Genomic DNA, 26,504 nt, shown 5'->3' on the forward strand with positions numbered 1-26,504 from the left:
TGTCATTGTTTGGTTAAAGTCGTTATCTAGCTAGCTAACACATAAGCAGTCTAAGGTTAGAAATGTTGTAAAGCTAGGTTACTTATCCAGCATGACTTATCTTTTTATTTTATTTTTTAACATGAGCAAACCTAATAACTAACATGCTATGCTTCTTGATATTGTCATATGTCTATTGTGATTGAAATTGTATTTAAAACCAAGAATCGTAATATAAAATCTGCTCATAGATGTGGTTCATTGACTGTACAGTTATTTTACAGTAAAAATAAAAACGTCTGGTAAAGTCTCAAAAGTATCTAGGACAAAAACAAAGTCACATAATTTAAATCTGGCCTGCATCATTACTAATGTGTACATGTTTACAGTCTGAGTGATAAGTGGACTATACCGAGAGGAACAGGTTTTACTTTAACCGTGCAGGCTGAAATTCATAGTACTATATACGAGGGTAGAGTAGTTCTCTATGTATCCAGATAAAACTAAAGGTAAGATCTGATTTAATATAATTGTTACTGCGGCGGTGTAATGTAATATTAACTGAGCATCATGCTGCTTAAATGTGCTAAATGTTCTGCATTGTCTTCCACACACGGCCAATTCAACAGTCACAAGTTGATCATATTGTAAATTTAATGACGCTCATTGAGAAATTAAAAATTGACAAAACCTGACAAACATTGCAGTGATTGTGACTGTATCTGTATTTAACACCTTTGAAAGGAAGGTGTTAACCCAGGAGACCAGTGTTACACACAACATGCTGCTGTTATGGTAGTTAGGAGGAGACAATAAAAGAAGACATAAAGATCGCGTTTTCCCCCACACATGTTAATATGTTTTAAATGTCATGCATTTATTTTTTAATTTCGCTTCGATAATCGTTAACGAAGAGAAACACCATGATTAAACTACAGGCTATTGTTGCCTTTTTATAGTCAAAGAAAACTGAATATCCACAGCCTCTGCATTCAAAAGAATTTCAACATGGACATTTATGTCTTCCTATTTCCCTCTTTTCGTCAACATTATATTTTAAACTGGGATTTCTTTTTTCTCAGGTTGTGCGTCTCTCCCCCAGCTCGCCCCCTCCGGTGCGCTCCTCTCCATAATGCGCTCGTCTCCTCCCTCTAAAGCTGCTGCTACTCTGTAGGACGCTTGGATTGGGGCACCTCACCAATAAAATACTATTTTATATTTTATAAGCAGTTTGCCACCACACTGCACTTTTACTCTCCAAAGGCATATGAGCATGTGCGTGACAACTTTAACAAAGCTTTACCACACAGTCACACCACCCACACAGCTGATCCAGGATTTACTGTAGCATCTTTTACAGCACTAAAAGGTCATGTACAGGCAAACAGAGAGAAGGGAAAAGAAACAATCTGTGCTCTCAAATAACAAAGCAGTCTCAAATCTTTTTGAGGAATTACAGCTAAATTATTTTACTTTGCATACAGTACATCCTCTGATAAATAAAGTGAAGTACTTTGATTGCATTTCTGTGCTGTTCCTGTAGGTGACCATGATGCAGCCAGACTGAAGCAGCAGGTTGTGAAGGTGGGCGCCATCATCTTGTCTTTGCAGTGCTGATTCTGAAGAGAACGCCTTCACATTGGACTCAAAGGTAAAATTATCTCTCATATGATTGGACCGTTTTATTGTAACCGCTTTCAGCATCAAAGTCATTTTAGTAACAATTTATAATCCTTCTTAAAATGTAAGGAAGACTAGCAGAAGATTTTAACAGCATTTATGGTTCTGCAAGAAGTCTAGTTCATGATTAAATTGTTCTTCTTTCTGTCTTCAAGGAAATCAATGCCCAAAGGAAACAGCAGTCCAGACTCTGATTCCAGCTCCGGTGAGGTTCAGCACACAAATTGGCTGTCTGATTATCTGAGAATATTTAACATTAGTTTAATTTATCAGGCTGGCCCATGTGATGACAGTTTACAATAATCTTCAATAGAAAGTGGCAGGAACACTTTTGTCTTAAAACATGAATTCATAAAGCTGATAATATTATTGAATCTTGTCTTATTATATATTTTGTTTTTCCTCATAAATAGTTCTCCTGTCTTAAAAACAAACTTTAGAACCTGAAGTTTAGCAGAACCTGAGGACAGATCTGATTTCAGGTCTGAGGCAGAAACATCACAGTAAAATTCATTATACTTTACATTTAACTCCATGATTGTTTTTCTGTATTACAGAAGATGCCCTCAGATTCAGATCCATCAACAACCACTGACAACATGGAGGACTCGTCCCCTGAGCGTTTCCTGTCCTCTCTCGATGGTCTTCTTCTCTTCAGTTATTAACTCTTGAAAACAGCAGCACAAAATGCCAGACTGTTTGACAAGTCTGTGATTGAATAAATTGAAATGAAATCTCATGCGTATCTTGCTATGCTTATTGGCTTTAAATGTTTAATATTAAATAAGTTTGAGCCCGGCTGTGACAAGCTGAGCTCGTCTGTTAGCTTTGCTGTTGTCTTAGCTGTCAAGAAGAAATTAATGTCAGTTCAAGGCCTTTTCAAATGTGAACTATAAACTTAGCTGCTAAATTATTTTACTGTGACCAACATGTTTTACTCCAGTTAATCAGAGACAGTCATATTAGATTTTTAAAAAGTTTATTTAAACATTTTATGAAAAGAAATCTTCAATAAACAACTCCTGGCTTCATTAACCATGTGGAAAATAAGTAAGGGAGACCATCAGGCCCAATTGCTGGGACATATGAGAAAGTATAAAAAATAATTTAACAAAGAAATCCCAACAAAAATGAAATAAAGTTTAGAGATCCTGGATGATTGTTTGACTGTTAAAATATGATGGAAAAGCAAATCCAACACAACCCTCCAGCATCTGGCCTTTCAAACACAGGGCAACATCATGTAAAGAAAAATAAATTGAATATTGACCTGGATCTGTGTTTTATCTGAGGATGACTATGGTAGCCTTCTCACTGTTCACTGTCACAAAGACTCTGTCCACCTTCTTCAGACGTCGATCAGCTCCTCTGGGTGATGGCAGAGAGGACTCTTCATCTGGGAGAGCTGCTGGTATAAGGTCATTTCTACCACAGTGGATGAGCAGGGCATCTGGCACAGGTGAAAAAAGGAGGAGGTTCCTTCAAACTATGTGACCCCAGCCTGACCACTGTAACAGGTGTGCAGATGAAGGTTGAAATGAGTAATTTTTAGATTCTTTTGATTGTAAAATGGAAAAGAAAACATCACCTTCTATTTAACATTTGGCTGGTGTATGACTCAGTGTGATTTTTATTTTTAGAAGACTGTACTGTTAACAATAGCTTGTTTTGACAAAAGATAACTTTTAACAGACGATTTTAACTTACACTTCACCTCTGAGGAAGATGTCAGACCAGCTGCTTTTATCTCTTCTTTGCCTAAATGAAAATACAAAAAACAATTGATTTACTGTTCACTTAAATATGTTAAAAATCCCCCCCCCCCTTTTGGCTGGGGGCTTATTGCACTTCCGGTGCTTCTGCAGCCAGCCTCAAGCGGAACCTCGAGGAACTGCAGTTTTTTGTACTTCCGCATTGGCTTCATTTTTCGAGACCGGAGGTTGCCCCTTGCTTTTTGCCCATTTAATTAGCGGTAAAAAACGATTTATACATGTAAAAAGTAACATATAGAGTATATAGTTAAGTATACTGAGGTGGACCCAAAAAATGCATACTGAATGACCACGAAAGTTCAGTATACTGAAACTCTCTACTGAATAGTACGTACTGCCTACTGAACTGTGACAATTCGGAAAGGGCCCGTGAGAGCGAACACAGCGGGGCGGAGGACGTGTGTGAGGAATAGGAGACATCGGAGGAGAAGTTTGGCAAGCTTTAGTTTAGTTTAGTTAAAGATGTGGCCTGTATTTTCTCTGTTATTTAAAAATGTTGATAATATTGCTTGATTTTAATTTTGAATCATACTGTACATGTTTTGACCTTGTGAAAAACCTTGTTTTGAAAAGTGCCGTAGCATATAACGATAAATAGGCCTATGTTTATTATTGTTATTATTATTACAACAACAGGTGTTTAATTCAATGTATTTTTAATATTGGGGAGTGATGAGAGCGAGAGTGAACACAGCGGGGCAGAGTATGTGTGTGTGTGTGAGAAATAGAGAGGAGACATCGGAGGAGAGGTTTGGCGAGTTTTAGTTTAGCGGTAGTTTAGTTAAAAATGTTGCCTGTATTTCCTCTGTTATTTCAAAATGTTAAAAACATGTTGATAATATTGCTTGATTGTTTAATTGATTTTAACTTTGAATCATACTGTACATAGTTCGCCCTTGTGAAACACTTTGTTTTGAAAAGTGCCGTAGGCCTATACCGATAAATACGGTATGTTAATTATTATTATAATTATTAATACAACAGGTGTTTAATTCAATGTGTTTTTGATATTGTTATTTTCAAATAAAATGAAGTTCTTCAAAAAAAGTTTTTTTATAAAAACAAGATCTGGTCTGCAAATCTTTATTTCTAAATGTGAGTGTTGAAAAACGGGGGTCGTCTTATATTCGGACCAATACGGTATAATAATTGTCCTTCTCTGTCATTCCAATAGGCTCACTACCGTATAGTAGAGGAACTTGGGCCCCTAAAAGTTCAGATACCCCTACCTGAGGTAGAACAAAGCATAACCATATTTTTTCAAAACTTGAACATGTCTAGTTTATGAAACGGATAGTTGTATAAAAATCTTTTACTGCAAAATAACTGTTCATTGTTATAATAAAGTCAAAGTTACTTCATAGTTTGAGATCTGGGAAGAAAGATGTTTTAGTTTTATTTGGGCTGTTTGTTAATGTCACCTTACTTTCTTTATCATCTGTTTTCAATCACAGGATGAAGCACAGAGCAGTGAATCTAACGAGATGCAGCTGCAGCACCTTTGATGACTGTAACGGGTTAAGACAACATCAGGAAATATTTGATGTACATTACCTGGTTTGATGTTTTAATAAATGGTGTTTTAGATTGATATGAAAATGACTTGGTTCATGTGTCTCTCTCTGCCCTCTGGCCTAACGTGATCTTCTATCACTGCGGTGAACATTTTGCAAGGGAGCACCAAAAAGTATCTTGTTCACATGCAGGGGTGTGTCCAGAGGGGCGGCATGGGCCCCCCTTTGACATCTGATCTGCCAACCCAGAATCCAGCCTAATTGGCTGTTAGTCTAGACAGAGGCGGGACTTCAGATGAAATCATCAACTCTGGCTGTTTTCAACAGGCTGTTGATAGTTTTCTTTACAAGTTAATTTTGTTTCTGTTTCTGTGCTTTCAGTTGTAAATGAATATTTTTCTCTTCACATGCAAATTTCCAAGGAAAAATGTGTGTACGCGGTTTAACTTGTGACAGACTTAATCACTAATAAATGTATTTCTGCAAGTTAGACAGCTCACAAGAGTTTGAGTTCAAAGTATTGTAAATTATTATAAATTATGTCGAGTCCCTAAAGCATCCAGCTTAGACATGTTGCCAAATTGTTATTAGTAATCAGTATCTTACCTTCAAACTATCAGTAGAATTCAAACGCCAAACACTGCATGTGCTATCTGATGAACACTTTCCTTTCAGCTTGTAATTTAATCATTTTAATTAATTTTATTTAATTATGTATATATATATATATGTGCTCTTTGTCTAAATTTTAGCAGCACCTTTATCTACAATGAATAAAAATAAGAACAAAACATTGAATGATCCATTTATATCCAGAATCTCCATCATGATCTTACTACTTTTCATTTAAGTCACATGATAACAGATTTTAAATGTTTGTTTACTTCTGTATTTCTGGCAAAACACCAGACATGCAACTACACCTTATCTACAGTGTAGTGCATCTACTCTAATAAATGCTTTGACTTCATAGTTATATCTCATTAATTTGAAAGTAGCCTGTGAATACTATTAAACACATTAAGACTTCAAAAATGAATTAAAAACTTTAATTAAAAACAAGAACACTGAACATTGCATTTAATGGCAGCAAAGGTTTAGGCAAGCTCCTCCTCCTCCTCCTCCTCCTCAAACTCTCCATCCTCCTCGACGGTGGCGTCCTGGTACTGCTGGTACTCGGACACCAGGTCGTTCATGTTGCTGTCCGAGCTCAGCAACATGAACTCAACAAAGTGGCTGCTGTTTTTGGGGTTGGCAATTTAAGGGTGCGGAAACTGATGTTACACAGAGCCTCGTTGTCAATACAGAAGGTTTCGTCTGTGCTTTCTACAAGCTGTTGGAATGACAGTGTGGCGTTGTAGGGCTCAACGACTGTGTCTGATACTTTGGGTGAGGGCACCACGCTGTAGGTTTTCATAATACGGTTGGGGTTCTCTTCACGGATTTTGCTGATGAGCAGTGTGCCCATCCCAGAGCCAGTACCACCACCAAGAGAGTGTGTGAGCTGGAAGCCCTGCAGGCAGTCACAGTTCTCTGCCTCCTTCCTCACTACATCCTGGACAGAGTCCACCAGCTCTGCACCCTCCGTGTAGTGACCTTTGGCCCAGTTGTTGCCAGCACCACCCTGGCTTTTCCAGAAGAGGAAAGGAAATAAAATCAAGCTTAACAGTATTTAAATGCAAAATGAGCAGCTGAACGTCACTTCTGGATGTCAATGTATCAACTGCGGACATTTTTTTTTGTTTTAATTTTTTTTAAACTTCCTATATTTTGCATTGCGGGAACGATTACGTCCACCGAATAAGATTTAAATAATGATTTTAACCACTCAACGGTCAATCCCATCCGCGGTGGTTAACTGATATCTAACGGTTGAGTTCTTCAAACAACCGGCGTATAAATTAACACAATTTATCGGATTTGTAAATTAGGTAAAATCGATTTATATTCGTTACAATTCGACGCATCACAACCCATAAGGGCAGCTTTTGAGATTCAAGGTTTGGATTACACGTTCACAAAAGCACAGAGGACGCGGCGTATCTTTTCTAAAATACATCGATTTCAACCGCACAAAACACATAAAAAGCTGTACTAACCTTGGTACCAATCTAGTTTCCGCATTGACCGACCTGGAGAAGCACAATTTCCCTCATTTTTTTTTTGTTTGTTTTGTGTCTGTTAGCGCGCACCAACGGCACAACCATCTGTTTTATACTACAGCTGAGCCCCGCCCTCTACCCCTCAGCTCGAACGTTGGTTGGCTCATTTCTTTACGCTTGATGCACACGAACAGATTTAGACCAATGAAATCCCTGTCTTCTCCACTATTGGTCCAGTGTGTCTGTCAACCACATTCGTGTCAAACGTATGACTACCGTTAATCTGTCGACGTTGGCCATGACCTTGGCTTACGTCCCTCATGATGGCAGAAAAGAAATGCGACACCGACAACAGATTTAATTCATTTCACAGCCGCATGCAAGCGTGTTAAAAGAAAATAAAACTCATCGATCAGCTAATCTTAATAAACTATTTTGCCTGTATCTAGTTATAAAACGTCGAGTCAATTTTAAATATTTAAAAGAAAAATACACTGTTGGTCTACTAGATACTAAAAAATATTTAACAGCTAAAAAGAACAGAACCATTTATTAAATAAAAAATGTGCATCTATAGTGAAAATATATCTTTATATCTTAAACTGTATTAATTAATTTTTCACTTTGACTTGACTGTGATAACTTTTTTTGATTCATGACGATTTTATAGTTTTTATGTATCCTACTTATAACTTTGGTTTTAATTAAGTGCTATAATATATATACATCACATACATAGCATGGTTTGGGTGAAAAGTTTGCAAGACTCAGTCCAGACTGTTGCAGTACAGTTAGGGGACAAAGAAGACGGTTTCTTTCAAATGAAGCCAGTAAACGAGGCAGACTGAGCTGTTCATCCTGGCCTTTACACGAGGCTCTGACTGAAAACACTACAGTCACTATAGTGACTATCTAATGTCCAAATTTCTTATCTTGCCTTTAGTCACTTGCATAGGTGTATGGAAAGTTCTTGACGCATAAAAAATAAACAAATGTCCAAAAAGTACTTTCTGATGTTCCACTTTATTGTCACATATGAAGCAGAGACAAACCGTGATGATGATATGATGAGTTGTTATTTCCGAGATTATACTGTTGTCGTTCTTTTGTTATGTTAAATATCCTACTTGCGTTATCCTGTGTTACGTTCTGTTATGGTAAGAACCGTATGTTCCCACCACCTATGCCCCCGTTTCCTGTAACCTGTGACATATAAACACTCAACCAACCACCTGACCAATTAACCCAAATGATCAATTATCACCACCTAGTGTCCAATCTGAGTACATAAATAAACATATAAACTAAAGCCATAGAAATAAAACACATAAATACACACACACTAAATTGGCTCCTACAGTCACATTTAATGGTGATTCCCGCGTCAGAGCTGAGCTTTAGGTCACATGACAACCCCCCTTTGCCTTTTAAAGAGCAAAATACTAAGACAAGCAAGCACACAGAGGAAAACATGCAGAAAAAGAGCAACTTAATTACATGCAAAACAAAATAATTCAATGCAAAAACTCCACATCCAAAAAGTAAACTTAATATTTATATACAGGTTGGCTTAAGGGGTCTTCAAGGTTTCATGGTAAAGAGATAAATACAGCAGATTTGGCAACACCCGTCACAAGTAATGACCATTACTGTGAAAGAGAAAAAAAAAAAACATGCACACAACTTTTAACAATTCTAAACAAAACTCAGGAAATCATTTATAAGACACATCACTCAAATAGAAAAAATGACACATCAAACACAAACTGTTCCTGCAGCAGTAGCATCAACTTCATCTGCTTATTCTACAGACATGAGAGGTATTAGCACTCAAATACCGCACTTCAAATCTTACACCATGAACACAACAAAAGACATGCTGACCAAAGGGCTCTTCAGCTGGAAAATAACCATTAATTTACAATGACTCAGCTACATGTTTACTAGTAAACTTCATATCCCACAAATCCACACGTCTCTCCCCACCGGTTCACACTCCTGCAGAAACAGCAAACTTGCATGTACAATGAGCTTTAACCAAAAGAGGGAACCACTTTATCTCATCTGCAAGAAATTAAAAATGTTCCTAGATAATGTGTTAACATCTTCTAAAGCTGTAATGTTATGATATGTGTGAGGGGAAAAAAGACATAACATTACAAGCAAACATTTTCTTGATATTTAAGGGGGAAAAAATGGAACATAAAATCCAGAAAAAAAGTTTGAGAAAAGTGGTCTTAATAATCCATCTTAAGATCATTTAATGGTGTTTCTATCCAATATTTTAGATTGTGAACACTGCACAGCTGCACTGATCTTAATCATTCAAAATCCAACTTGCACCATGTCGCACACATTAAGATCAAACTGTTACACCAACTGTGTTTACATCTTTGTATAAAGATATATTTGATATTTGATTATATAGTCAGCACGTTGAGTGATTTATCTTTGTCCCTCAATTGCTTATTTTGGAAAAAATAATTGGCAGACATCAATTAAAGGCCAGCTTCAATTCTTGTCTCTTAAACATAAACATTTCTATACTTTAAACTCTTGCTTATTATTTGATGGGACACAAAATAGAACACAACTTGGGAAAGTTTAGACACAGTTTAAGGCGCTTAATGAACAGTAACATTGACGGACAACATTTTAAGGGCATAAATATAATTTTCATCCATGCCATGTTTGCTGCTCTTAGCAACAGGGCTTAGAGCAAAGAGCCTGGAACCTCGAGCAAATAGCTTAAGAGTGTGCAGCGGGTCAGTAGCAGCTCAGGTGATAGGTAAGAGTACACTAGTCAGGATCCACACCGACTGCAGGTTTAAAGCCGTAAATACATACAAGACAGATAAATATTAAAGGAGGACCGGTCCATGGCACTGTTTTCGGGCTGTTTGTATATTGCACTTTGTGTAGTAAAAAGTTAATCGGTACATTACTCAGATGATGATCTGCGGTCCGTACTCCTCGTATTCTTCCTGACTGATCCATGCGGAGCTGAAGGTGGGCAGGTTGGCAAGCACTGCTCCTCCCCTCCACACTGAAAAGTCTCTGTCCTTCGGGCTGGTAACATGAACACTCTCCCCCGTGTCGGGGGGAACCAGTCCTTTGATTTCAGTCTGGAGCCGCTCAGGCAGGCCGTCCAGCAGGGTGTTCCCTCCTACAGGAGCAGATAGAAAGGAAACTCAAAACATGACCAAAGCAGTGCTACAAAAAGGGCGTGTACTCACTGCTATAAACCATCATTTTCATTTTTGTATTTTGGTGTACTGTGACTTTTTTTTATTTTTATAGGTACTCTCCTCATAGCAGGTTCTCTGGGTTCTTCACATGATGGAACTAAACAAACAGAGTTACTGAAGGGGCACCTCATGAAGCTAACGGTTAATCATTCTACCTTACATGCTTTCCTCTAACTGCTAAAATAAATAGCAAATGTTCTAAATTTTCAAAGCAGGTACATACACCTACACTGGTGTCGACGTTACAATGCATCTTAAAAAGGTATAATCATCTTTTATTTTGATGGTGGGGTCAGTCTGGTAAAAAGAAAGTTTGTTTAATGAGCTGTTTGAATCAGTCTGGGGTCCTGTTTTGATTGCTAAATGATTCCCCTGTTGTTGTGCTCGAAGCTCCTGCAGGAACAAAGCGTGTGCATGTGCACCTCAGCAGAGATGGAGATCGTGCGGGAGATGAAGGAGAAGTGCTGCTGTGTCGCTCTGAACTACGAGTCTGAGCTGAGCCGGGGGAGGTCGTCCTGCAGAGAGATGCATTACACCAGTGGTTCTCAAACCTTTTAGACTGTGTACCACCTCCGAAAATATTTGGCTCTCCAAGTACCACCATTATGGTAGATGTTAAAATACACTGTAGGCCTATTTCTACACACATTTTACGCAGGAGGCTATTTATTATTGACTGTTGGCAGCCACACTATAGGACTATATAGTGAACACTAGTTCAGAAAACAACTCTGACATTTACCCAAATCCAAAAAAAAGTGCAGCACAATAAAAATAAAAAGTTTATACCAACAACCTGTTTGAGAATATTTAATCTCCAGTGTTTCCCACACAAACACGATACCTGGGCCCAAGTATATATATCCCACCTGTTCTTAGGGAGCGGGGGGAGAGAGAGGGAGCGGGGGGAGAGAGAGCGCGTGAGAGAGTGCAGGCGCACGCTCTGCAGGCTCCGTGCAACCAGAGCCGCTGTGTTATAAGTCTCTGCGTTCAACATAGCAAAACTGCCTTTTAAAAAAAAATCCCTCTCGACTCCTGAGGAGTGTTAACACTAGAACCGCCAAGACCGTGTGACGGACGGTTTGGGTTTTTATAATACAAATAACTCTTTTTAAATAAAAACGTACAAGCCTCTCAGCCAATGACTTTTCTTAAATATGTGTCCTGTATGTTTTCTGAAGCCTATGTGTAACTAAAATAAAACACACAAGATTTCTGAGCATTTATACCTCTAACTGCCGGCGCCTTCATATTGACGGCAGTTGAAAATGATACATTTCCCTGGATTGTTTTCGCACGTCGTTTTAATTTTTATTAGTTATTGTTTCTATTTATAGACTTCATATATATGCGCAGGAATTTAACAAAGAGCGACAGGGAGATGGGATATACAAATAGATAGATAGAGACCATAAACAGATAGATACATGCTCATTCTTGAGCCGGCAAAGGAACAGAGAGAGGAACACCTGCGTGTCAAGGCCAGTCTGATGTCGGTGCCCACTGACCCACAGCATCCACAAGCGCTGAGAAGAAGGCAGTGCAAGAAAAATATGACCATTGTCTCCTGCAAGGGGTTCAAGCGCCCTGTGAGTGGGAAGTGCACCGTAAAGGTTGAACACTTTTGCCGCAGGTATGTGCATCACGTGCCGCAGCGCTGTCCAAGGTGCTGATTGTTCATTTGTTCATCTGTTTGTTTGTTCGCTGCTGCATCTGTTATGGATTTCTGCAGTTCTTTTTCTAGGCTATATAGTTTGTCATGCCCATAGATAGCCGTGTTTTTGTTGTTGTTTTTGTTGTTTTTGGTGTGCGTGTGTTGGTCAATGATTTCCTCTATGTCGGGGAAACAAACCCAGTTGCAGAGAGGAGGAGGAGCATCGGTGTTTAGCTCTTTTTTTTGCAGTGTTTTTATTAAAATGCATAGCCTAATATATCCAACAATATAAAAGACTAAAAGTTATGTGTGTTTCATTATTGTACAATGTGTTTTAACAACGGGAGACGTGGAGCAGCAGAAAAAAACGGCGCTCTAAAAAAGCCGACAGATATTTTAAATTAACATGCCACATTTAAAAGGTTACCAATCCTGCCTTATGCTGATAGTCTATTTGGTTTGTAGATAAAAGTAAGTTGTATTTAACTTAACATTATTTGTGTGCTTCTGAGCACAAACAATTTTGGGCAGATTAAAGTTGTTTCTTGCAAAAACTACATTAATTTAGAGGGGAAAACACATTTGATATAAATACAACTCAATGGATACAAGACAGATAAGATAAGAGTAAAAAGAAAAAAAAAGATGTGACTTTAAGACCACTTGTTTAAAACAATGTAATCTTTTATTTTATTTAATAAAGGTTTGTTTTGGGGGATTTAATGCTTTTATTGGAGAAATAAGACAGTGGATAGTCAGAAATATGGTAGAGAGAGAGAGAGAGAGAGAGAGAGAGAGAGAGTGGGGTGTGCAGGACGGAAAGGAGCCACAGGTCAGATTCTAACCTGGGCGGCGTGTGGACCACAGTCTCTGTACATGGGCACATGAACTAACCGCTAGGCACCGGCGCCCCATCTGTTTTTTTTTTTTTAAATAGTCAATAGCGAAATTTAATTAAATCTAAAGATTGTCATTTTTTAACCAAAAGCAATCACAAGAGAGAGCATCTGTGGTCTCTTCATTTTCACAGGTCTGAAAATCCTCAAGTTTTTTTTTTTTTGAACATTCTTTATTCAAGCAGCTATTGTATTCAATATTTTACATATTTATATTTACATATCTCAGTTGGTGAAACATGGTAATAATTTTACAAGAATTATTTACAGTTCGGCAAACATATAAAACAAAAAAAATAAAAAAAAATAAAACACAAATAAAACTCATGGCAACAACTTCATCCGCACAAAGAGGAGACTCTTGACAAGTAGAGGGAAAAAATTGCTTCTTCACAGCAGGCATCAGATATAACTGTCCATACACGCACAAGCAATTGTTAACCTTTCATATATATCTCTATGAATATGTCTACTGACAAGTCCAAAATAAACCAAACGAAATATTCATGTTTTCTTTTAAATAAATTGAGATGATGTAAACTGGTCTCTTACTCTATCGGTAAATTAAAGTAAGCAATGACAGGAGCCCATAGAACCACAAACAAATCCATTCTCAGATGGAGTTTCGCTGTTATTTTCTCCATCAAATAAACCCTCTCTAGCCTTTCTCTCCATTGGAGAAGGGTGGGAGGTAGAGGTCTAAGCCAGGATATGGTTATCATTTTCCTCGCCACCAGAAGAAAGATGTGTAGTAACCGGGCCTTTCCTTTATCCATCGATCCCTCCGGTATTAAACCTATGATGAAATATGACGCTGTAAGCGGTAAATCTACTCCTGGTGGTTCGTATTTCTGCTTGAATCCCTTGCCAAAATGATTTCAGTTTGGGACAGTCCCAAAAGATGTGAGTATGATCTCCCACCTGTTTACAGTTCCTCCAGCATAAATTTGTCTTACTTCTGTCATATTTTGATATTATAAATGGTGTCTTGAAGTATCGCATTCTTAATTTCCAACTGAATTAGTGCCACTAATCTTAGCTTCATTTATGGTTTTATTAGTGTGAATGCTGGAAGCAGAATGCATTCACACTATTGTTATTCTACTGCAAAAAAATGTATTATTATTCTACTTCCGTGCATTTTTTGGACCGCTTCTCCTCCTAGACCGTTTGTGCTACGTCCACCATTCAAGTATCAAACTATCCGGCTTCTTCGGGACATGATGGCTATGACTTTTGTAGTTTCTACTACTTTTATTTTTAAAGTTATTTAAGTTTTTGTCCAAAATTTGGCCCCATTGAAATGAATGGGAAAATTTTCAACTTTTTCACGTTTTTACACTTTTTTCTCAGCCTCATAACTCTGGCTGTGTTCTGCCTAGAGACTCCATTTTTGCTTTAAAATGTTCACACACTTGTCCCCTATTCATATTACTTTCACTTGTCTTGCTACCTTTTATACTTTTCAAACTGTACCTCCAACTGTTGGGTGAAGTTTTGAACTTTTCTCACATTTTAGAGTGAGTGACATCATCACTAGAGTGGGACAGAGTTCTGAAATAGTTTCAAAATCTCCCGAACAAATTGCTCTCCTGACCACAATCTTCGCCCCACACACATAAATTTACCCTCGAAATGTAGGAAAACTTGTCCTCTCTGACATATTGAGTTTTCAGGACAATTGGAGAAAAGGTTTTTCCACTGTGAGCTTCAAAGCGGCAGGTGGTCCAGAGAAATCTCCATCTGGGCTAATGTTAAACTTAGGCCTGACTCCACTGACCACACCTCTTGGGACTAACTTTTCAAATCGCTGTGGTTTCCACATTTCTTGGACCCCAGACATGAAAATCACATCAACGCGTTCGGCCATTTGTCCTCTTGCTCACAAAATCATCATTTAGCCACCAACTCTTAATTTAAGCCCTTGAAATGAGCATCCAATAAGGAGACGTCTCCCCCCGTTTTCTCATTGTCTGACTGCGTTTAAGCAGTATCTTCCACTTGGCCCCATTGAAATGAATGGGAAAATGTTCATGTTTTTCTCAGTCTCATAACTCTGGCTGTGTTCTGCCTAGAGACTCCATTTTTGCTTTAAAATGTTCACACACTTGTCATCTATCCATATTACTCATTTGTCTTGTCACCTTTTATACTTTTCAAACTGTACCTCCAACTGTTTTGTGATGTTTTTAACTGCTTTCACATTTTTTGAACTCTGTCCCACTCGAGTGACATCATCGCTCGAGTGGGACAGAGTTCTGTTTTTGAGCGGGAAACACAGTGTGTACGTGATTGGCCGAAGTTACTGTTGCTATGTGACATAATTGTTTGCCAAGACCCAGAGCCTTGTATAACAGCGGTCAGGGTTACCCTAACCCTACCCTTGAAATGAGCACCCAATAGGGAGACGTTTTCCCCTGCCTCTGTGTGTTTCCCTGTGTGATTGCCCTGATTGTCCTCACCTGTGTCTTGTTAGTCTCAGCTGTGTCTGATTCCCCTGTGTATTTAGTCTCTGTGTTTCTTCCCTACTTTTACTTCTACTCCTAATCTTCTACATCTACTATTCCTTCAGCTGTTTCTGCTGATTCTTCTTCATTCAGCAGTGTTTTGCAAAACATTTCTACTGTTTCTTCATCTTCTACTACTGTTTCTTCATTATAAGATGTTGAGAAAAATCAAAGAAAATAAAGTATAAAGTTAAAATTCAACAAGTTGCCACTGTTTTGACTTTACTCAAACGTCATTTGGATTGAGCCTTTATAATAGCTCAATATATTCACTATTTATATTCATTGCCAAAAAAAAGTTCAAATAATTATTAAAAAAATAATAATCTCTAAGACTATTTGTTATTATTTATTTTTAACTTTGTGGTAAGTTAATACGTTTTTCTGAAAACCCATACGCAAAAATGTCTTATCAGAAGAATGGCTAATCATCTTTATTAAATGATGTCTTACACCCCACTCCCTCCGGCTGCACTATTCCATCATGACACTCAGGTCACTGCACTGCGCTTGTTTAAGGGAATGATTGAAGCGGCATCACAGGTGACAGACAGTGAGAAAAGAGAGGCTCACTTCAGCTGCATGAGTGCGAGATAGAAACGGATTTTTTTTATTCGCAATTAACGGAGTTTCGCCGAAATAACAACATCCTTGTGCAGATTTGTAGGAAATTAAAAGTCAAGATTTGTCGAGTCTGTCTCCAAGAGGAGAAGAAAATAACTTTTAAAATGCTTGTTTTTTCAAAGGAGCTCGGATCGATTGTTTCCGATGCGTTTCTGGAACTCAGAAATCTAAACGCTCATCGGCTTTTGTGACGAAGATGAGGAGAAATACAGAGATGGAGGATGAAGAACAATACAGATACGGAGAAAACACTGAAAATATGTTATGTATGTAATTTTGTTTCAATTATCTATTTTATTTGATTAATGCAAACAATAACTATTTTGCACGTATTGCAGTAATGACATCAACCAATAAAAACGTGTTAAACATTTTAATAATAATAATGTGTCAAACATTTTAATAATAATATAATAAATTTCGTTTATTCTGAGTGCCATTGAACGCCTCGCACGCAGACTCGTATCAACGTCAGCGCATCAAAGAGTTACTTGTCATTGGATTTTCTAGCGGTAAGTACTGACAATCCGTCTCTCCTTAATATTTGAGGCTTTTACGGTAAAAATACATGTTTGGTGTTTTAGAAATAGGGCATAATATTCTCTAACTATTACCTACTTTAACCATGGGGGGGAAAGGGAGAGTGAAATATTTTATATTACAACCGGAGAGTCCTACTTTAGCTAGTTAGCTTGTCGCTAGCTGTCAATGACTCAACAGAAAGCTGAACATTACCCGTTTAGAGCGGTGAATATTTCTCAACACATTATTTAATCAGTTTAGTATGTGTTAAAAATACACGTTTGGTGTTTTAGAAATAGGGCATAATATTCTCTAACTATTACCCACTTTTACCATGGGGGGAAAGGGAGAGTGAAATATTTTATATTACAACCGGAGAGTCCTACTTTAGCTAGTTAGCTTGTCGCTAGCTGTCAATGACTCAACAGAAAGCACAATATTACCCGTTTAGAGCGGGGAATGTTTCTCAACACCTTATTTCATCAGTTTAGTATGTGTTATAACACACTGCCAGCTACAGACCAACTACCCTTGAATTCCTTAAGACAAAACTACAAACGAAGTTGATGGTTGTGGTCATGACCGTGTCTTAACAGCACGCGAGCGTTTAGTCTTGTTCTGTTGCGGATGGCCGCACCTCTCTCCTTAATATTTGAGGCTTTTACGTAAAAATACACGTTTGGTGTTTTAGAAATAGGGCATAATATTCTCTAACTATTACCCACTTTTACCATGGGGGGAAAGGGAGAGTGAAATATTTTACATTACTGTGTAAAATAGAAACAGGTCGTCGCGCCACGTTGCGTGCTGTTAGGACAGCGCTGTGTCACTAGCGTGCGCTGCCTCTTGAGCAGTAGCAGCATATTGAACCCATATTGAATATTGCCCATTATAACCGCTGATACGTCTTACCGACCGTTCTGGTTTTTATAATGCAAATAACTCTGTTTATGTTGAACTAAAATGATTTTTTTCCTTCCCTTCCTCCCTCCTACACCACTGTGCCATCCACGGCCACCTCCTCCACTTTTACAACTGACTGGACTCCTTCCCCCCCAATCAGAACAGTAAGTATAGACGCATGAGTCGTGACATTGCCATCACTGAATGGAAATCTTTGTATCTCCATAGCAGACATGTTCCTGGGACGTCAAGTTACACTCATGGCTGCTGTGGGAATATGCTCTAATAATTTATAGAGACATGTCAGACCCGATTAACAAAATTGTGTCATATTAATGAATTAAAAAGTAAAGCCATTTCATTGTGTCTTGTAACATTAGTAAGCACTATTTTTTTGAGCACTGAGTGTTTGACAGGCATTTAGTTGACCCAATTTAATGCATATAACAAATTCAGATAAAAAAAATCCACCTCGAAACTACTCGGATTGAGCTGTGACATGTTTCTGTAACATAACCTGTGTTAACAGAGCATTTTTCAAAATACTCATGTATTTTTATGTTTTTTTTGTCTTTTCAGATCATCTTTGACACCCTACACAAATCTACGGTAATAACTTACTGCCTTAAAAACAAATTCCTGATTACGGGTAATATGATCCACTAAATGTCAGTGTTTTAAGTACATTTAAGTAGCTGTTGGCTAGGTGTTACAGTTCACCTCAAGTATTTAGTTTACATAAACATACATAAATCCACAAGTAATATGAAATAAAGACAACAATTATCCTCCTTGTCCGTGTTAGAGACTTGTCAGGTGTTACCTGATGTAACACAGGTGTTTCCAGGGGAAAGGTTTTAAGGTGTTTCTACAATTAAACAAAATATCTCTCTGTCCCCTTCTCTAACTGCAGACCGTTGTTGACAACTTTTCCAGCAAACCCTGAAATGTAAGTTCACATTACTTTGTTTTGTGTGGCCACAACCAGTAATCACATATTAAGAATGTAAACAATTGAAAAGTTGCCGTTAAACAATTCCCTATGTGCCCACAAATTCTACACTTATAAATAAATAAATAAATAAATAAATAAAAGTTGGAATGAGCTGTGAGGTTAACTTTACAAGATATTAACTTTTCACTTTTTCCCCAAATCTCTCCACACCTATTGTCTTTCATCTGACAGCAGACCATCGCCGTGAGGTAGCCAGTCTGCAGTAAGTTTACACACATGTACATACAGTCAGTCTGAATGTAATACACACTTTTATTAAGTGGTAGTGGAACTTGAGGATGTCTGAAGTCGTATTTACAGCTCTGGTAATTTGGCTTCAGTCAAATTCAAGAGCCTGTATCTGAATAAGGTTGATCCTATCCAGTAGGGGTGTAACGGTACACAAAAATTTCGGTTCGGTACGGCACAGTAAAGGCTGAAAGTGTGAGGTGTTGGTGATTTGAAATGAAACTAAAATCTCTCTCTTTGTCCCCTCATTTCATTCTCTGTTGGTCACAGACTCAGTGGTAAGTTCACACAATAAATTAGACGATGCGTTGAATTTCACACTCTTTTTTTTCATTACACACAGTAAAATATATCAACAGTATATATAAAATGTATTTTAACAACTACCTGATGTCTGTTTCCTTTTTGTCTTACAGGTGTGCTGATCCCCAGCCAGCTCCCCAGCTGATCTCCATCTCTACCTCTATCTCGTATTCTATCTTTATCTCTCCCCTCTATTACTTCTCTCTATCTCATCTCTTACATCTATCTATATTGAAGGCTCCCTATCTTTTCTGTCCATCTACCCCTCTATCTATTTTGAGAAACTCTATCTTGCTTTGTCTATCCATCTACCCCTCTATCTATTTTGAAGGCTCGCTATCTTTTCTATCCATCTACCCCTCTATCTATTTTGAGAAACTCTATCTTGCTTTGTCTATCCATCTACCCCTCTATCTATTTTGAGAAACTCTATCTTGCTTTGTCTATCCATCTACCCCTCTATCTATTTTGAAGGCTCTCTATCTTTTCTATCCATCTACCCCTCTATCTATATTGAAGGCTCCCTATCTTTTCTATCCCTCTACCCCTCTATCTATTTTGAGAAACTCTATCTTGCTTTGTCTATCCATCTACCCCTCTATCTATTTTGAAGGCTCTCTATCTTTTCTATCCATCTACCCCTCTATCTATTTTGAAGGCTCTCTATCTTTTCTATCCATCTACCCCTCTATCTATTTTGAGAAACTCTATCTTGCTTTGTCTATCCATCTACCCCTCTATCTATTTTGAGAAACTCTATCTTGCTTTGTCTATCCATCTACCCCTCTATCTATTTTGAAGGCTCCTGCAGGAAGACATATTTGGAGTGGCTGTTCCCTTTCTGCAGACTGACAGTTCTACCACAGGAGCATTCATATGAACAGCTACAATGCCAAGGAAGAGCAAGAGATCTCAAGCCCAAAGGCTTCGCTGGCAGAAGGTAGATGATATCAACTGTGCAACTGTTTGTTTTTCTGAGAGCAGTGGGGAGGTAAAGAGATCCACAGTGCCTGATTCCATGAGTATGACACAAGAAGGGCAAATGTCATCATGTGTACCACAAGTATCTTATGCAGACATGGTGAAGAGAGTATGTGATCCAGGTGTAGCAGGCCCTTCTCAGTCTTGGCAAGTAAACAATGTAGGTCCAAGTGATGAGCAACATGTACCACAGGTATCTCAGGCAGGCATTGTGAAGAGAGGCAGTAGCACTGATCCATATACCGCAGGCCCTTCTCATTCTCAGGTATCTCGTGCAGATATTTTAAACAGCCATGACCAGTTTGTTGCAGGTCCACCTCATGCAGCCAGTGTAAACACTGCAGCTGATGAACAAAGTGTCAGTGCATCCCAAAGCCAGGCTTCTTTTATCTACAGTTCTAGAACCAGAAATAAGCAATGTACCTGTAACTCACTCACATTTCTTGCATTTCTGTACGAGAATGAAAACCTCACTAGAGCTGACCTGGATCTTGTTTTGGACCAAGGTAACGCGATGTACACACAGGTTAGAAAAAGGGTTCCTAACCACATTCATTTGACCACGGATGAACTTCCTGACTCTGTTCCTGCACGCCGTTGCACACACATTGTGGACATGTAGCAGTAGATTACTTTCTTGACCTTGAGTCCGGATTGTCCTGCTTGTTGTCGGATGTGCAGTATGCGTTGCTGTTGATGAGTTCGTTGTGCATTGCAGTATTCAGAACCAGGTCAGGCAGATACGGTTTCTTTGATCCACATGCTAGGACAGCCAAGGGTTTGCCTCTAAACCAGCGTACACCCACTCCCGGGACAGCGGTTATGGTAACATTCACACGTCTGAGTGACATGATTGACAGGCTCATCAAGTATCACAAGATGTTGGGCACAGCAGAATCCTGTAACTACGAGTTAAAGCCTGTTGTATTTTACGATGTCAACACTGTCAACCTGAGTTATGTCATCCCAGCTACAGATATTCAGCCCACAGCTCACACAGACTCAACCACTCTGTTCGATGATGCAACTCAAAACAAATCGACTGCAAGTGCTGCAACAAACGCTGATCTAACTGAAAACACTGTTCATGACGTGTTTGCCGACATGGAAACTGAACCAGAACCACTGAGCCAAAGGAGCCCCGTCACAGTAAATGATGTTTGTGAGAAGTCCGTACAGGGAATCCCAACTAAAATAACATCTGTGTCATCTGAGAGACAAACGCAGGTCCACATCATGTTCCCTAATACCCAAACTGAACAAGAAGCAGTTATTACTGAACTCAACTTTAATTCTGACACATCACAACTTTGTCCTCAGAGTGAGTCAAACTTAACTGTTCCTTTGGTAAATTCTTTTGACAACGATAATGTCTTAGATGACATCATTATCAGGCTATCAAAAATGAACAAGCAGCAAAGGAAAAAATACAAGAGGAGACTATTGCTATCGGAAAATGTGTCACAAAGAAAAGACACTCAAAAGATAAGAGAGAGAGAAAGATATGCTTCAGATAGAACGTATAGAGTAAAGAAAAAATCGTATTCATGTAAGAAACGTTCTGATGAAGAATTCACTCAAAGAAAACGAGAATATGTTGCCAACCAATACAGAAACAAACCTGAAATACAGCAGAAAAAAAGGAAAAGTATTACCATGAGATATAGAGAAAACATTGATTTCAGACAAAAGCAAAAACTATATATTAAGAGTAGATATGCTGTCGATCTACAATTTAGACTAAAGCAAAAACAAAATATTACTCAGAGATATGCTATTGATCCTAAATTTCGACTGAAGCAAAAACAAAACATTACTGGGAGATATGCTGTTGATCCTGCATTTCAACTGAAGCAAAAACAAAACATTACTGGGAGATATGCTGTTGATCCTGCATTTCGACTGAAGCAAAAACAAAACATTACTGGGAGATATGCTGTTGATCCTGCATTTCGACTGAAGCAAAAACAAAATATTACTGGCAGATATAGAGACAATATTGATTTCAAGCTGAGGCAGCGATCTTATATCACTCAACGTTATGCCCATGATGAAGCCTTCCGTCTCAAGCACAGAGAACTAATGAGAAAAATAATGCAAAACAGGCACAAGAACAATGTTGCATTCAGGACCATGCATAACATGAGATGTGCCCTGAAAATAACAAGAAAATACAGGCAGATGACTAGACCAACCCATGAGAGTGACAGAGAGAGTGACAATGCTTTGATCAAGGAGGCCATGGCTATTTTCAAGTCTCATATAAAAGCTGGTCCAACGTTCGTGTGCACCGTGTGTCACAAAGCCTCATTTCCAAACCAAGTCAAAACATGCAAGAGGTCAAACTATGTAAAGAATCCTAATGTGGTTGCAGCCTGCCTCACAGGAAAATATGTTCATTTCTGTGACGATGACTGCAGGAGTAGTCAATGCAAAGTGCCCAATGAGAGAAAGGAGGAGTGGATTTGTCACACCTGCCATGATCATCTGAAAAATGGAGCCATGCCCAAACTTGCTGTTGCAAACAACTTGTGGTTGGATGACATACCAACTGAACTGTGTGACCTAAACATTCTGGAGAGACATCTCATAGCAAAGTGCATAGCGTTCGCAAAAATCATTCCTCTTCCTAAAGGTCAACAGAGAGCTATACATGGTAATGTAGTGTGTGTCCCGTCTGAGGTTCAAGAAACGGTCAAGGAATTTTGAAGAGCTGGACTGGTCTACCAAGTGTGACATTCTGAGAAGCAATCCTGTGACAACAATGCGCATGTTTGATAAGCGTGTCGAGGCCCTGTTTAGAGATTTGATTTTGTCGCCTGCACAACCCCTGGGCAACGTTTTTGACTTTTTCTACCGCCTTGAGTTCCAACACAGAGGAAGTCCTCACATACATGGCCTACTATGGGTCGAAGGTGCCCCCGTGTTTGAGAAAGACAGTGATCAGACTGTGTGCGAGTTTGTGTCCAAATACATCACTGCTCAGCTACCAGACCCAAATACGCAACCTGAACTGTACAAGATAGTCACAGAAGTCCAAATTCACAGCAAAAGCCACTCAAAGACTTGTTTCAAAGGTGCAAGATCTGGGTGCAGGTTTGGTTTCCCGAAGCAACCGTGCAGAAAGATGATGATAACAAGACCTGCAGATGATGAGGGGTCACTCAGGCTTGAAATGGCAAAGAGAAAACTGGCACCACTGATTCAGCTGCTGAATGAACCTGCAACTGCCTCCCTGAGTTTAGTAGAGGTCCTCGCTCGATGTGATTTAACCATGAATGAATATGAGCAACACCTGCACATGATGAGCCATTCCAGCAATATCGTACTCCAACGTGATCCAAAGGACTGCTGGGTAAATCCTTACAACCCTCACCTGCTTGACGTGTGGTCGGCAAACATGGACCTACAGTTCATCCTGTCTTATTACGGTCTGATACACTACATCTGCACATACATGTGCAAAAGTGAGAACTCTGTGAGTCGATATCTGCAAGGACTCATTGAAAACTCCAACAGAGACTGTGTCAATGAATGTGATGAGATGAGGGAAATCATGCAGGCATATTCCAAAAAGAGAGAGATTTCTGCACAGGAAGCTGTTGCCCGTTGCACTGGACTTAGCATGAAAAGGTCTTCCCGTGGTGTCGTGTTCATTCCGACAGATGACAACGCAGTTAAAATGAGTCTCCCACGCTCAAGCCTTGACAACAGAACACCAGATAGTCTGAATGTGTGGATGACATCTTTGACAGACAAGTACAAAGCCAGACCTGAAACGCCGGAGTTTGAGCAGATGTGCATGGCAGACTTTGCCTCTTGCTGCAGATTTGTGTATGGACAACAGAAGAAAGGGAGAAATGTTGTGCCTCTGCTGAATGAGTTGGGCCATGTACAGAGGAGAGAAGCCGATAAACCTGCAGTCATCAGATATCGCCGCATATCCAAGGAGAAATATCCTGAGCAGTATTATGGCACGTTGCTTAAACTGTATCTTCCTCACCGCTCAGACCAAGAACTGAAAAGAACGTCTCTACCCACGTACGAGTCATTCCACAACAGTGCTATAGTTCAGCTGCCATATTCTCCCCGTCCTGAGTATGTTAGAGCCATCGTGGACAGAAACAAACGGAGATATGAAAAAAACAGTGACGAAATCGAGAGTGCTGTCCAGGAGTACGAGGAAAACAGAGACGTGATAGATGAGTGGTCTAATTTAGCACCAGAATCTGAAATAGTGAGGATGGAGTGTATCGATGAACTGGAAGCCAGACAGAGCGATCATGAAAATGTACAAGAGAATGTACCTGACTACAGTAGACGGGCTAATGCTGCTACAGAAGTGAGAGTCACAAGAGAGCCCCCTGTGATCGATCCCACAGTGTTACGTCAGATGTATCAGAGTCTGAACCGGAAACAAGCGTGTGTGTTCTATGCCGTGATAGTTTGGTGCATAAAGCGTGTCTGTGGACTAAACCCAGAGCAGTTCTTTTATTATGTAAACGGTGGAGCTGGAACCGGAAAGTCACACCTCATTAAATGCATCTACTCTGAGGCATCCAAGATACTGTGCAAACTGCCCACACGCGCCGAGGAAGCTGACATATCAAACCCCACTGTGCTGTTGACTGCTTTCACTGGAACTGCAGCCTTTAACATCTCCGGTACAACACTGCACTCTCTCCTCAAGCTGCCCAGAAGCCTTAAACCACCATTTCAAGGTCTTGGTAACAAACTGGATGAAGTCCGATGTGAGCTTTCCAATGCCGAAATCCTTGTTATTGACGAGGTGTCCATGGTGTCAAAGCCCCTGTTTGCATATGTGGATGTGAGACTGAAACAGATCAAAGGTAATCACAGACCCTTCGGAGGCATGTCAGTTATAGCTGTGGGAGATTTTTATCAGCTGCCACCTGTACGACACTCCAAACCACTTTGTGTCTATGACCCGTCTGAGATTGACCTGTGGCAGGAAAACTTTCAGATGATCACTCTGACAGAGATCATGCGACAGAAGGATGACATTGTCTTTGCAGAGATGTTGAACAGGATCCGTGTGAAGGGAAAAGCAGAAGAGCTTTCTGTAGCAGACAGAGCTTTGCTGTCACAGTGTGTCACTGAACCAGACCGTTGTCCAACTGACGCCCTGCACATTTTTGCAACTAATAAACAAGTAGAGGCACACAACTCTGCAACTTTATCCCTGCTCCATTCTCATGTCACCACCATTGATGCAGATGACTTTAAAAAGGACCCACACACTGGACACATGACAAGACAAGGTGCACCATTGAAAGGAGGCAGAAATGATTTACCTAACACACTGAATGTCGCTGAAGGCGTTCGAGTCATGCTAACCAGAAACATAGAAGTGTCTGAAGGTTTGGTGAACGGATCATTTGCTACACTAGGCAGAGTCATATCCACTGAACAGAATGGCTCTACTCATGTCACTAGGCTTGGCCTCAAGATGGATGATGAAACAGCTGGCAGGAGTTATCGTAACGGAGCAGGAGCTGACAATCTGGTGTACATAGAGAGATCGGAGGAGAGTCTGAAACAAAATGGAGTGGTGCGCAGACAGTTTCCAATGAAACTTGCCTTTGCATGTACAATACACAAGGTGCAAGGAATGACGAGGGAATCGGCTGTCGTTTCACTGAAACACATTTTTGAACCAGGCATGGCGTATGTTGCTATCAGTAGAGTGACCTCTCTCTCAGGACTGCACATGCTCGACTTGGATGAGAGTAAAATCTATGCAAACCAACAAGTCAGTGCAGCTTTAGAGGCCATGAGACAAGTCAACTTGGACCATATGATGCCGCTTCTCCAGATTCAGCAGACACTGAGCAGCGGTGACACTGTGAGCATTGTTCACCACAACACAGAAGGATTGCCATCTCATGTCAGCGACGTCAAGAGCCATCATGAACTTCATCTTGCGGATATTTTGTGTCTCACAGAAACACACCTTCAAGGTTCCTCAGTTGCAGACAGTTGCCTGTTGCCCTCCTTTTAGAGGGCTACAGGATGTTCACACGCAACAGACACATGTCATATGCAAATTTTCCAGAAATCGCCAGCAGAGGGTGTGGTGGAGTCGCCGTTTATGTGAAAAACCACTTGCAGGCGCACGAAAAAAGGTACATAAATAATGTAACTGACCTTGAGTTTGTGGCTTTGAAGGTTGAAGCTCCGGTGAGGGCACTGATTGCTGCCGTGTACAGACCTCCCAACTACAGTGTTGCAGCATTTCTGACCAACCTGGGATGTCTTTTGGACTCACTGGAGATCATGGACTGCCATCCCATCATTGTGTGTGGCGATTTCAATGAGAACCTGTTTTCAAACACCAGGAAGCCGATTCTGGAGCTCTTTCAGTCCAAGGGATATGCTCAACTGATCACCGCTGCCACAACAGATAAGAGCACCCTCCTGGACCCCATTTTTATCTCGCGACCACAGCAATGTCTCCACTCAGGTGTCATGCAGACCTATTACAGTTACCACAACCCTGTTTACTGTGTGCTGTCCTCTAACAGCTCGTAAAGAAGTCAGCTTGATGATTTTCAA

At 39.7% G+C, this 26,504-nt stretch overlaps 2 long non-coding RNA genes across 3 annotated transcripts in view; one reads left to right on the forward strand and one right to left on the reverse strand.

The window, feature by feature from the left end:
• Positions 1–634: 634 nt before the first annotated feature.
• On the forward strand, positions 635–2,526 carry LOC136177440 (uncharacterized). Its single transcript, XR_010665045.1, has 3 exons — positions 635–1,630; positions 1,815–1,864; positions 2,217–2,526. It is a non-coding gene; the product is annotated as an uncharacterized lncRNA (long non-coding RNA).
• Positions 2,527–2,729: 203 nt separating this feature from the next.
• The window catches only part of LOC136177466 (uncharacterized), a 43,009-nt gene continuing 19,234 nt past the window's right edge, over positions 2,730–26,504 (reverse strand). The window contains exons 2-4 of one of the 2 annotated variants that reach the window (XR_010665081.1): positions 9,993–10,213; positions 3,367–3,417; positions 2,730–3,167 (exon numbers count right to left, since the gene is read on the reverse strand). This is a non-coding gene — a long non-coding RNA (uncharacterized lncRNA). Of the gene's footprint in view, positions 3,168–3,366; positions 3,418–8,051; positions 10,214–26,504 lie in introns of those variants that run through there. The other variant, XR_010665080.1, reaches the window with a different exon arrangement.

Source organism: Labrus bergylta, chromosome 22 (assembly GCF_963930695.1).
Source record: "Labrus bergylta chromosome 22, fLabBer1.1, whole genome shotgun sequence".
NCBI lineage: Eukaryota > Metazoa > Chordata > Actinopteri > Labriformes > Labridae > Labrus > Labrus bergylta.